Source organism: Sapajus apella, unplaced genomic scaffold (assembly GCF_009761245.1).
Source record: "Sapajus apella isolate SASKATOON/1434 unplaced genomic scaffold, GSC_monkey_1.0 scaffold1, whole genome shotgun sequence".
NCBI classification, from domain to species: Eukaryota; Metazoa; Chordata; class Mammalia; order Primates; family Cebidae; genus Sapajus; species Sapajus apella.
The window spans coordinates 41,889,249-41,903,922 of record NW_022436941.1 but is presented as its reverse complement, the minus strand read 5'-3'; positions in this window follow the sequence as shown (position 1 = coordinate 41,903,922).

Below are 14,674 nucleotides of genomic sequence, written 5' to 3'. Positions count from 1 at the left end.
CACCACTATGGAAGTAGTCGGCCAATGCTAAGGCAGCCCGCCATTGCCAAGGCAACTCGCCATTGCTGAGGCAGCCCGCCATTGCCAAGGCAACAGGCCACTGCAGAGAGGCTCCACCTTAACAGAGGCAGGCCACCATTGCTGAGGCAGTTCTAACTACACCCATATAAACAGGACTGCAGGGAAGTTCACTCGGCAGCTGGGCGGAGCCCACAGCAGCTTAGCAAAGCCTCTACAGGCAGACAGTGACTAGGCTGCCTCCTTGCTGGACAGGGCAGCTCTGAAGGAAAAAAAAAAAAAGAGAGAAGGCAGTAGCATAACTGAAACTCATAAAGCCCTAAATCCCTGGGACAGAGCACCTGGGAACAAAAAGCAGTTTATGAGTTCTGCTGCAGCAGACCTAAACATACCTGCCCAGCAGCTCTGAATGAACAATAGAGCTCACAGCTCAGCATTTGAGCTCCTATAAAGAAGAGACCATCTCCCTAACCCCTATATATCCAAAGAGCCACATCATAAAGGAGAGATCAGGTTGACACTTGGCGGGTATCCTTCTGGGACAAAGATAGCAGAAGAAGAAAACTGGTAACAACCCTTACTGTTCAGCAGCTGCTGCAGGTGAACCCCAGGCAAGCAGGGCCTGGAATGAACCTCAGCAGACCTACCGCAGAGAGGCCAGACTGTCAGAAGGAAAACCAAGAAACAGAAATAACCTCATCATCAACAAATAGAACATCAATCTGAAAGATTTGAGACCCAATCTGAAAGCCAGCAAATACAAAGTCTACAGGTGGATAAATCCTTAAAGATGGGAAGAAACCAGCACAAAAAGGATGAAAACACCCGAAACCAGAACACCTCTCCTCCTAAAAGGGATCACAACTCCTCACCAGTAAGGGAACAAAGTTGGATGGAGAACGAGTGTGATGAAATGGCAGGATCAGACTTCAGAAGGTGGGTAGTAAGAAACTTCTGTGAACTTAAAGAACATGTTCTAACCAAATGCAAAGAAACTAAGAACCTTGAAAAAAGATTTGACGAAATGCTAACGAGAATGGACAAAATAGAAAGGAATATAAGTGAATTGATGGAGCTGAAAAATGCAACACGAGAACTTCGCGAAGCATGCACAAGTATCAACAGCTGAATTGACCAAGCAGAAGAAAGGATATCACAGGTTGAAGATAAACTCAATGAAATAAAACGGGAAGGCAAGACTGGAGAAAAAAGGGTAAAAAGGAATGAACAAAGTCTCCAAGAAATGTGGGACTATGTGAAAAGACCTAATCTACGTTTGATGGGCGTACCTGAATGCGACAAAGAGAATGAATCCAAGCTGGAAAATACTCTTCAGGATATTATCCAGGAAAACTTCCCCAACCTAGCAAGGCAGACAAACATTCAAATCCAGGAAATACAGAGAACACCACAAAGATATTCGTCAAGAAGAGCAACCCCAAGGCACATAATCGTCAGATTCACCAGGGTTGAAATGAAGGAGAAAATACTAAGGGCAGCCAGAGAGAAAGGTCGGGTTACCCACAAAGGGAAGCCCATCAGACTCACAGCAGATCTCTCAGCAGAAACCGTACAAGCCAGAAGAGAGTGGGGGCCAATATTCAACATTCTTAAAGAAAAGAACTTTCAACCCAGAATCTCCTATCCAGCCAAACTAAGCTTCATAAGTGAAGGAAAAATAAAATCCTTTGTGAACATGCAAGTACTCAGAGATTTTGTCACCACCAGGCCAGCTTTACAAGAGCTCCTGAAAGAGGCTCTACACATATAAAGGAAAAACAAGTACCAGCCACTCCAAAAACATGCCAAAAGGTACAGAGAATCAACACAATGATGAATCTGCATCAACTAATGGGCAAAACACCCAGCTAGCACCAAAATGGCAGTATCAAATTTGCACATAACAATATTAACCCTAAATGTAAATGGACTAAATGCCCCAATCAAAAGACACAGACTGGCGAAATGGATAAAAAGCCAAAACCCATTGGTGTGCTGTATCTAGGAAACCCATCTCACATGCAGGGATACACAAAGGCTCAAAATAAAGGGATGGAGGAAGATTTACCAAGCAAATGGAGAGCAAAAAAAAGCAGGAGTTGCAATTTTCATCTCTGATAAATTAGACTTTAAAGCAACAAAGATCAAAAGAGACAAAGAAGGACATTACATAATGGTAAAAGGATCAATGCAACAAGAAGAGCTAACGATACTAAATATATATGCACCCAATACGGGAGCACCCAGATACATAAGGCAAGTTCTTAATGACTTACAAAGAGACTTAGACTCCCACACAATAATAGTGGGAGACTTTAACACCCCATTGTCAATATTAGACAGATCAACCAGACAGAAAATTAACAAAGATATCCAGGACTTGAACTCAGACCTGGACCAAGCAAACCTAATAGATATCTACAGAACTCTTCACCCCAAATCCACAGAATATACATTCTTCTTAGCACCACATCACACCTACTCTAAAATTGACCACATAATTGGGAGTAAATCACTCCTCAGCAAATGCAAGAGAACGGAAATCGTAACAAACAGTCTCTCAGACCACAGTGCAATCAAGTTAGAACTCAGAATTCAAAAACTAACCCAGAACCGCACAGATTCGTGGAAGCTGAACAACTTGCTCTTGAATGTTGACTGGATACACAATGAAATGAAGACAGAAATAAAGATGTTCTTCGAAACCAACGAGAATGAAGACACAACATACCAGAATCTCTGGGACACATTTAAAGCAGTCTCTAGAGGAAAATATATAGCAATAAGTGCCCACATGAGAAGCAAGGAGAGATCAAAAATTGACACCCTATCATCAAAACTGAAAGAGCTAGAGGAGCAAGATAAAAAAACTCAAAGTCTAGCAGAAGACAAGAAATAGCTAAGATTAGAGCAGAACTGAAGGAGATAGAGACACAAAAAAACCCTTCAAAAAATCAATAAATCCAGGAGCTGGTTTTTTGAAAAGATCAACAAAATAGACAGACCACTAGCCAGATTAATAAAAAAGAAAAGAGAGAATAACCAAATTGATGCAATAAAAAATGATAAAGGGGATATCACCACAGATTCCACAGAAATTCAAACCATCATCAGAGATTACTACAAACAACTCTATGCACATAAACTAGTAAACCTGGAAGAAATGGATAAATTCCTGGACACTTGCCTCCTCCCAAGCCTAAACCAGGAAGAAGCCAAAACCCTGAACAGACCCATAACAAGGTCTGAAGTTGAGGCAGCAATTAAGAGCTTACCACCCAAAAAAAGCCCAGGTCCAGACGGGTTCACAGCCTAATTCTACCAGACATACAAAGAGGAGCTGGTACCATTCCTTCTGAAACTATTCCAAATAATACAAAAAGAGGGAATTCTTCCAAAATCATTTTATGAGACCAAAATCATCCTGATTCCAAAACCCGGCAGAGACTCAAAAAGAAAAGAAAACTTCAGGCCAATATCCATGATGAACATAGATGTAAAAGTCTTCAATAAAATACTGACAAGCCAATTGCAACAGCACATCAAAAAGCTTATCCACCATGATCAAGTAGGCTTCATCCCAGGGATGCAAGGCTGGTTCAACATACACAAGTCTATAAACATAATTCACCACATAAACAGAACCAAAGACAAAAACCACATGATTATCTCAATTGATGCAGAGAAGGCCTTTGACAAAATTCAACAGCCCTTTATGCTAAAAACCCTCAATAAGCTAGGTATTGACGGAACGTATCTCAAAATAATAAAAGCTATTTATGACAAACCAACAGCCAATATCATACTGAATGGGCAAAAACTGGAAGCAGTCCCCTTGAAATGTGGCACCAGACAAGGATGCCCGCTCTCACCACTCCTATTCAATATAGTATTAGAAGTTCTAGCCAGAGGAATCGGGCAAGAAAAAGAAATAAAGGGCATTCAAATAGGAAAGGAGGAAGTCAAATTGTCTCTATTTGCAGATGACATGATTGTATATCTAGAAGACCCCATCGTCCCAGCCCCAAATCTCCTGAAACTGATAAGCAAGTTCAGCAAAGTCTCAGGATACAAAATCAATGTGCAAAAATCACATGCATTCCTATACACAATAACAGACTTAAAGAGAGCCAAATCAAGAACAAACTTCCATTCACAATTGCCACAAAAAGAATAAAATACCTAGGAATACAACTAACAAGGAACGTAAAGGACCTCTTCAAGGAGAACTACAAGCCACTGCTCAACGAAATAAGAGAGGACACAAACAGATGGAGAAACATTCCATTTTCATGGTTAGGAAGAATCAATATCGTGAAAATGTCCATACTGCCCAAAGTAATTTACAGATTCAATGCTATCCCCATCAAGCTACCAATGATCTTCTTCACAGAACTGGAAAAAAATCACCTTAAAGTTCATATGGAACCAAAAGAGAGCCCGCATAGCCAAGTCAATTCTAAGCAAAAAGAACAAGGCAGAAGGCATCACACTACCGGACTTCAAACTATACTACAAGGCTACAGTAATCAAAACAGCATGGTTCTGGTACCAAAACAGAGACATAGACCAATGGAACAGAACAGAGGTCTCGGAGGCAACACAACAGATCTACAACCATCCGATCTTTGACAAACCAGACAAAAACAAGCAATGGGGAAAGGATTCCCTGTTCAATAAATGGTGTTGGGAAAACTGGCTAACCATGTGCAGAAAGCAGAAACTGGACCCCTTCCTGACACCTTACACTAAAATTAACTCCAGATGGATTAAAGACTTAAACATAAGACCTAACGCCATAAAAACCCTAGAAGAAAATCTAGGCAAAACCATTCAGGACATAGGTGTAGGCAAGGACTTCATGACCAAAACACCAAAAGCATTGACAACAAAAGCCAAAATAGACAAATGGGACCTAATCAAGCTCCACAGCTTCTGCACAGTGAAAGAAACAGTCATTAGAGCGAATCAGCAACCAACAGAATGGGAAAAAAATTTTTGCAGTTTACCCATCTGACAAAGGGCTGATATCCAGAATTTACAAAGAACTAAAACAGATTTACAAGAAAAAAACTAACAAGCCCATTCAAAAGTGGGCAAAGGATATGAACAGACACTTTACAAAAGAAGACATACATGAGACCAACAAACATATGAAAAAATGCTCATCATCACTGGTCATCAGAGAAATGCAAATCAAAACTACATTGAGATAACATCTCACGCCAGTTAGAATGGCGATCATTACAAAATCTGGAGACAACAGATGCTGGAGACGATGTGGAGAAATAGGAACACTTTTGCACTGTTGGTAGGAATGTTAATTAGTTCAACCATTGTGGAAGACAGTGTGGCGATTCCTCAAGGACCTAGAAATAGAAATTCCATTTGACCCAGCAATCCCTTACTGGGTATATATCCAAAGGATTACAAATCATTCTACGATAAGGACACATGCACACGAATGTTCATTGCAGCACTGTTTACAATAGCAAAGACCTGGAACCAACCCAAATACCCATCGACGATAGACTGGATAGGGAAAATGTGGCATATATACACCAAGGAATATTATGCAGCCATCAAAAACGATGAGTTTGTGTCCTTTGTAGGGACATGGATGAACCTGGAAACCATCATTTTCGGCAAACTGACAGAAGAGCAGAAGATCAAACACTGCATGTTCTCACTCATAGGCGGGTGTTGAACAATGAGAACACATGGACACAGGGAGGGGAGCACTACACACTGGGGTCAGTTGGGGGAAAATAGGGGAGGGACGGTGGGGGGTGGGGAGCTGGGGAGAGATAGCAAGGGGAGAGATGCCAGATGTAGGTGATGGGGACGAAGGCGGCAAATCACACTGTCACGTGTGTACCTATGCAACAATCTTGTATGTTCTTCACATGTACCCCCAAACCTAAAATGCAATAAAATAAATAAATGGGGGGGAAAAAAGGATAGGATCTAATGCTAACAGACTGAGTGGGGAAACCTAGCAAAGCGTCTCTGTCTAGATTCTTCTTGGCCTCTCTAAGCAGGCATTCCTTTCTGCTAGGTATGGGGCAGGGTTACCACAACCTGATGGGTTCTTCTTGCCCACTGTCCTGAAAAAAACAATGCACTGAGAACAGCAGATGTTGCAGCACAGAAAGAATTTAATTATCACAGGGCCAGCCAAGCAGGAGGAAAGGAGACATTTCTCAAATCTGCCTCCCCAAGAATTCAAAGGCTAGGGTTTTTCAGGGTACTTTGAAGGGAAGGGGGCTGGCAAACCGAAAGGCTTGACTGGCTGTGGATAAATTCACAGGTGTGTCTAAACTGTCTTCATGTAGCTGAATCAGTTCCTGGAGAGGGGTGGTCTTTGAACCAAGTGGCATCTCTTGATCTGCTGAATTGCTAAATCTGAAAAATATCTCAAAGACCAGTTCTTCCGGTTTCACAGTAGTAATGTTATTTATAGAAGTAGTTGGGAAGTTATAAATCTTGTGACTCTGGGGCAGTGAGCAACTTATAGAAGTGGTCATTTAAAAAAAAAAAAAAGAAAGAAAATTAAGATCCCTAGTAAATACATATCTGTGGTTTACAAAGATAATGCCTATTACCAATTTAGCATTCCTATTAATTAACTTTAACTGAAATCACACCATCAGAAGGCTCTATGAGATGGTTCTGGACTCTTGCCTAACAATTTCCGTCGCTTCAGTGAACTACCAACAAGCCCAGGGCAATGGGTCATAAGTAAACACCCATTCACTTACAGTCATTTGAGACACCTTAATTATCTGATTAAACATTTCAATATGCACCAATATTTTGATGGAGCGATTTAAAATGTTAACATTTTAGCACCCATCCATGTATGACTCTCCACCAAAGTTAATAACCTCCATGTTATTTTAACTCTTCAGATCCATGTGATATAATGCATTCAATTTGGGACAATACATTTTAAGGGAGTTATAACATCTAAACTGTACACCAAAGAAAGTGCAGAGGAGGGTTAGTAAATTTAAAATGGATCTAAAAAAGTTCAATATACTGGGAATGGCAAAGATGAAACATTTGCGAATAATAATAGCAGTCAGCAAATAAAAGATGATTTTGTGAAAGATGAAGTTATTTTCTCCATTCCTCTGCAGGCCAATAAAAGAACAAAGATGAATAAGTGAAAATAAAAAGAAATATCCATTTTAGATCAATTTTCAAAACATCTTTTAACCATCTAGAACTTTCCAACAATGAAATGTGTAGCTTTATAAAGCTACTCTCTTTTTTTCATTGAAGGTATTCAAGCAGAGTCTGAATTATCTCTATCGCATGACTTATTCATTAAATAAATATTTATGAAGGGCATATTATTCCCAAGGCACTGTGCTAAGACTAAGGGAGTAGTAAAGATGAATCAGACTAAATTCTTCCAAGATACTGCAGGTGAGACTTAAACTAAATAATCAGAATACAAGGTAGAAGAAAAGGTGTTCTTAGAGATGTACAGTTAAAGCTGTATAGGAATGTAGAGAAGCAAGCATTACTTTCAGTTAATGGATGTTGGAGAATTGTTTTCTCCACTACAATCTATTCCCGACAGAATAGCAAAAACTCTGTTCAAATCACACCCCTGTTCAAACTCTTCAACAGTTTTTTGTGACACATAGAATAAATACAGAATTGTTTTTATTGTATTGGCTTCTAAAATCAAATGTAATCCGGCTTCTGCCTACAACCCCAGTCTCATGCACCTGCCACAGCAGTCTTTCTGTTTCTGTAACACACCCAGCTCATTCCTTCTAATACCTTTCCATTTGTCACTTACCAGCTCATCTGCTGAATGCTTCAGTCACAGATCTTGGTGTGGTTGGCGATTTCTTATTTTCTAGTTTTCAGCTCCCATGCCATTTCCTCCATCAGGTCATCCTGGACCACCCTATCTCAATTAGCTGAGGGTGTCTTCCTTTACCACCCATCTCTCTAGAGTTATCACCATTTTATTTTCTTCCTAGTACTAACAAGATCTGATATTGTCCTTGTTCTTCATTTATTTGTAACTTGCCTGACATCTGTGTCTGTCAACTGCAACTTAACAAGAGTAAGAATTTGTAGGTCTCATTTGCTGCTGTTTTTCCAACATCTAGGTTAGACAACATAATAAGCATTCAATAAATATTTGTTAAAAGTTGACTAAATGAAGAGTTTTTTGCACAGGAAAGGAGTTTAGACAAGAACCAAGATTTTTTTAGCTCTTTTGAACCCATATTTTGTGATATGAGTCTCAGTGTGATAAGTCTCATGATAATGTCTCTCGGCCAGGTCACCCCATTTGATCACCTCTAGAATTCTGGTCACCGCTTTTCTCCTGCTCTATAGACACACTCTCCAACTTTCAGGCTCAAAGGAAGAGATATCCTTAGGTGATTCTTTTTTTAATTCTTTCTGAATCATGATTAACGTTTCTTTTCATAAATTACTAACTTCTTTTCTAACAGGTCATACTTTTTTGCAAGTCATTTTGATATTATTTTCTACTTGCTTTTGTTTGATAGAGATGTAATATTGCCAAAGTCGGCTCTATTCAACGAAACAATGCAAGCCACAATTGTAATTTTCTAGTAGGCACATTAAAAAGTGGTAAAAAGAAACAAGCTGAAATTATTTTTAGCAATATATTTCAATTAACCTAATGTGTCTAAAACATTATCATTGCAACACATAATCTATAAAAATTGTTAATGACATATTTTACCTGAAGTTGTTTAATGGAAAATTCTTTTGTAATGGATGTTGGAGAAGTGTTTTCTCCACTACAATCTATTCCCGACAGAATATCAAAAACTCTGTTCACACCCTTTATTAATCTTAATAAAGTAGTTAAAATTAAACAAAATTTAAAAATTCAATTCCTTAGTCATACTAGCCATACTTCAAGGGCACAACTAACCATGTATGGCTAGTAGGTACATATACTACCTGATTAAATGATAGACACGCTGGTGCAGGAACTGTACCTTCAAGTACTTCAAAACGTTCAGTAATTAGGTAGGCAAATTAATGAATAGGACGCTCTTTACTTTTTAATCAACAAATGAGAAAATATAAATGAATTATTTACATTGTTTATACAAATATGTGTTTAGTTACTGGCTTTGGGAATTGGCATTAATAAAACAAAAACAGCACTTGAAGGCAAAAATACTGGTAAGATTAGTGAATGCCTTGAGACCGTATTTGTATTAGTCGGTTTTCACGCTGCTGATAAAGAGATACCCAAGACTGGGAAGAAAAAGAAGTTTAATTAGATTTACAGTTTCATATGACTGGGGAGGCCTTGAAACCATGGTAGGCAGTGAAATGCACTTCTTACATGACAGCCGCAAGAGAAAATGAGGAAGATGCAAAAGCAAAAATCCCTGATAAAACCATCAGATTTCATGAGACTTATTCACTAATTCAAGAACAGTATGGGGAAAACTGTCCCCATGATTCAAATTATCTCCCACCAGGTCCTTCCCACAACACATGGGAATTATGGGAGCATAATTCAAGATGACATTTGGGTGGGGACGAAAAGCCAAACCATATTAGTGCTGTTGTGGTAAAAGTAAATGTTTCCTATGCATAAAGCAAAATTTAATCATGGAGAAAATTATCTCAGGGCTGTCCTAAGGCTCTCAAGATTGTGTTTCTTTCCTTGTACTTACTAGAAGCTCTGTCAAGCATAGCTGGAGTGAGCTGGAGAGAAGGCTGCCACCTCCCCTTTGTGATAAGCATAATCCATCACCACTCCTGCATCCTTACTTTCATGCGAGCCTCTATTACAAAACAAAAATTGTAAAATAAATAAATGTATACATGCATATATACATACATAAATAGAAGGGGAAATGAAGGAAAATAAAAAAGAAAGTAGAATAATAAAGTAACACTTCAAAGGAAATTAATAAAATATTTTAAAACCTAATGAGATGACCATAAGAATTTAAAAATAAAAAGAGCTTAAACACATTTGAATTTCTTTTAAGTCACAAAAAACTTGCGTCACCAAAATAAAGAGATTAAAACTTTTTAAAACTTGAAAGGAGGTTGAGCGTGGGGGTTCATGCCTATCGTCCCAGAAATTTGGGAGGCCAAGGTGGATGGATCACTTGAGCTCATGAGCTCAAGACAAGCCTGGGCAATACAGGGAAACTCCATCTCTATTAAAAAAAAAAAATACAAAAATTAGCCAGTTATGGTGGCATACACCTATAGCCCCAGCCACCCAGGAGGCTGAGGTGGGAGGATCATTGAGCCTGGGAGGTTGAAGCTGCAGTGAGCAATGATCACACCACTGCATTCCAGCCTGGGCAACAGAACAAAACCCTCCTTCAAAATTTTAAAAAAAAAAAAAAATGAGAGAAGGAAAATATAAAACTTTAGAAGTGTGGTAAAAAAACAAAAATATTAAATAAAAATAAGACTATTTCTATCGTCATGATAATAGTTCCCATTTATTTAGCACCTATCATGTGCCTGGTACCATATTAACTCCTCTTTCCACAAGAAATCCTTGGTAATATTTTCATTTTACAGATGATGAAATTAGGACTCAGAAGCTACTAGCAATTGACACTGCTAGAAAGTAGGAGAGTTAAAATTGGAAGATTAGAATATTCAGTATGATTTTTTTTCTAAATAGACATTTTGAAGAAATGTATGTTTTATTAAAGGGTGGTGTAATGTTTAAAGTATGTATCACTCAAAAATTCATATATTGAAACTTAAATCCTGATCTGATAGTGTTTATTAAGAGGTAGGGCCTTTAGAAGGTGATTAAATCTTGAGGATGGAGCCCTCATAAATGGGGTTAGTGACTGTATAAAAGGGTTGGAGGGAACTAGCTAGGCTCTTTTTGTTCTTCTGTCACTTCCACCACGTGAGGACAGAATATTCAAGGACCATCTTGTAAGCAGAGACCAGGCCCTCATTAGACAACGAATCTGATCACACCGTGATCATGGACTCTCAGCCTCCAGGGCTGTGAGAAAAAAACTTCTGTTCTATATAAATAATCTAGTCTCATGTATATTGTTATAGGAGCATGAAAACACCAAGACAGATGACTTGACTTTTAAAGAAGTAGAAACAAAAACATATTATGAGAAAATAACTTCTACCCTCAAAGCCCCTCCACACACCGGGACTGTGCTGAGCTGATGGCAGCCCTGGCAAAGAGGCAAGTCCTAGTCCGGCAGAGGTCCTTGCTCTTCTCTGAGGCTCCCCTAGGGCATAAAGATATTCTCATATATCTTTATGCCTGCTCAGTCCTTCACTAACATTTCTGCCATTTTTACAATACTGCAAACATACAGGAAATATTTCCTCAAATTTGTACCTTATTTTGCATGGCTATACCTGCCTTCCACAAAAAATGGGTGGTTATGGCATAGTATAAAGAACAATGTCTTACAGGAGACAGGGGTGGATTTTAGTCTCAATTCCATAAGAATGTTGATGGGATCCCTCTAGTCACAGCAGGAACTCAGGTTTATTTTCCTCAACCTTCACTAGAAAGGCAATTTGAAATATAATATTCAAATTGGTTTTTGAAAACGGGACCTAAATTATAAGTAAATTGAAAATAAATAACTCATGAAAAATAAGCTGTACTCCTAGAAATTATAAAATGAGATTCTTAAATATTAACCTTACCCTTTGCTGATTGGTAAGAAAAATGATTTAAAAAACAATAGCTAGTCTGTTTTCTATGCAATCTTTGAGTCCATGCTGGGGGTGGGGAGGAGCCTCTCTGCATAAGTCAATATAAATATTCTGGATCGGCTTAGAAGGAATACACTTTAGTAGCTACGGCTACACAGTAGATAGATGAGACTACCCCTCAAGAAAATCCAATTCCCTTTATTTATCCTTGGAGTTTCGCATACTTGCCCGATCATTGCAGTTACTTTGGCGTTTTTGGAGGTTCTTTTCTGATAGGTCTGAGCTGAGACATAGATCTATATTTGTCAGAAGCACCCTAGAAATACTTGGGGTCAGGTTAGTTTGAGCTTCCTGCTTTACAGTGCAAGAGCTGTCTTCTAATGTTGATTTGTTTCCTGAGATTCCTTCCTTCTAAAAAGGATAGAGGCTCTCCAGCTGTCACAAGTATTTTAGTCTGTTTGTAATCATATTTCTCAATGGAAAAACAAATTCTGTCTGTAAATTCGTTTTCATTTCATTTCTATAAATCAGCACCCGTACCTCAGCTAGGTGCCCCTGTACAAACTGAGAAAGCTGTCACTAACACTGCAACTACATCAGGCCAAAGGTGGCTCCACCATGACCATCGCTTGTACAGCTTTACTGGAAACAGTCTATTGGCTTCTACCTTTGAATTTAAACAACTTAAGTTTCTGATATAAAATCTGAACAGCAAATAAAGAATACTTCGGCATGAACACATCTTCTATGTACACAATTTCCGAAGACCAGAAGAAAACCAAGTAGTTAGATGAGGAAGGTCTCCCTGGAGTCCTTTCTCCACCCCTAAACATAGCAAGACAGCTTTACCCTCTTCCACATCATCATTTACCCTTCCACCTAGTTTTCCACACCACAAAAGATTCTGTTGGTATTCAGCTTCCTATGCTAAGCTGACTCTATCTACTTGCAAAGGCTTTTCGGGTGGTTGAGCCATTTGTCCTCCAAATGTGTTGTCCCTGGACAATGTTGTTCTGTTCCTTTCTGAGACTAACCCTACCCTATGTTCTGCTATATTAAAGTGATTTCTAACAAGTATTGTAAGCAGTAGATAAGAGCCAAATATTATCAGAGGGAGTGTTATTCCACTTTTTATTTGAAATCATAAAATCTTATCTTTGCTTTCTCACAAGAATGTCATTATCTCCATTTCCCACATGGAGAAACAGATCCGAAAACATCAAGCGACCAGCCTCCTTCAAATCAGCAGCAAGCCTGGAACTGGTGCTTATACATTTCTACTTCATTGTGCTCTCCAGTCAGCCCATGTGCCTGTCATTAAAATATTATTTATTTCAAGAATTATTTGTTCTTTCTTCCCGATCGTTAATAAAGACATTAAACAAAACCAGACCTCACGCTGACCCTATAGTCAACACATTGCCCTGCGTCATTAGGATTTGTCCTCCAGCCAGTTCTCAGTCCATGTGACAGAGCACACAGCAAAGCCAATGCTAATTAGGTTGGCAAATAAGATTTATTGAGATACTGTATCAAATGGGTTACAAAAATATAAATATATGTGTGTTAAGGTACAGTCATTGTGCTCACTAAGTTTTTAATTCTATTGAAAAAGCTATCAAGTCTGTCTGGCACTATTTGTCTTTATAAATCTATTCTTTTATAGCAGAGCTCTTTTAGCTCTTTTGATTCTATTACCCTCTGTGTTTCGATCTTAACAGTGGTTTCTGTTATTTTTTAAAACAAATGATTTTACAATATGAATTCAAACACAGATTCTTTATTCCAAGATGTTAATAAAATTAACAACAATTAACCCCATTGAAGCATACCAGGCCAAAAAGAATTGTTGAAATCTTATTAAGTGTCCTGTGATCACAGAGAGGATTTCTGATTTCCAGTTTTCCTCTTTAGTAATAAACACAGCATGGTTTAGGGCTAGAATTACAATGCCTTAGAAAAAGCTCATAGAACCATGCTTATAATTATGTCCTCCAAATGGAACAACTCCCATTCACATGTCTGATTTTTAGGCTTGTGTTTCTATGGGTTCCACTCCATTATGTGTATTTTCTTGTCCTAGAATTCCTCGTACTATGCTGCATATCAACCTTTGTTGATACAGCATAAAACTTTACCTACACTCTTTTCTCCCTGTTTAAAACATATGTTTTATACAGTTCAACAAAATGCTTCTATCTTTTAGTGAAAATTTGAAATGTCATAAAAGGCAAGGAAATTCCATTTAAACTAAAGTCAAAGTGGTCTCCTGATGACTGCTGCAAAGCATATTTTATGTGAATGGAAATTGGGTCAGCTAGGAATTAAATTAACAACCACCATATTTCCTTAACCACAATTGCATAACCTTATGTCCAACATATTCACAGCTGAGGACTTTACCACTGACTTCCAAAAAAATAATAATAATAATGCTATGCACATAAAATTTTTGCCCTGTCTTTTAAAAAGTTTCTTTCTGGGCACGCTTTTTATTTTTACTACAGGTCTGAGCCATTTCACTAGGACCATACACTGTACATATGTTTCAGGTGACATGAGCTTTAAAATTGTAATATCTATTAACTACAATTACTATTCTAGAAAATAATATCTAATTTAAAGTTTGGGTATTACATAGAAAGCTCTCTGCTAATTAATGGCTCTCTTCATTGTGAGAGTAATAATGTATTTAGATTTTTTAATGAAAGTATAATATATGATATTTTAAAGAATTTTAAATTTGTATGGAAGGGAAAGAATTACATTGTAGTATTGAGTGCACTGGGTGAGGAGATCTTATATATAAATGGTCTAATAAAGGAATTCTATAACTTTACTATACTTTTTGAAATATATATGAATCATTTATTTATTTATTTATTTATTTATTTTTTTTTTTTTTTTTGAGACGGAGTTTCACTCTTGTTACCCAGGCTGGAGTGCAATGGCTCGATCT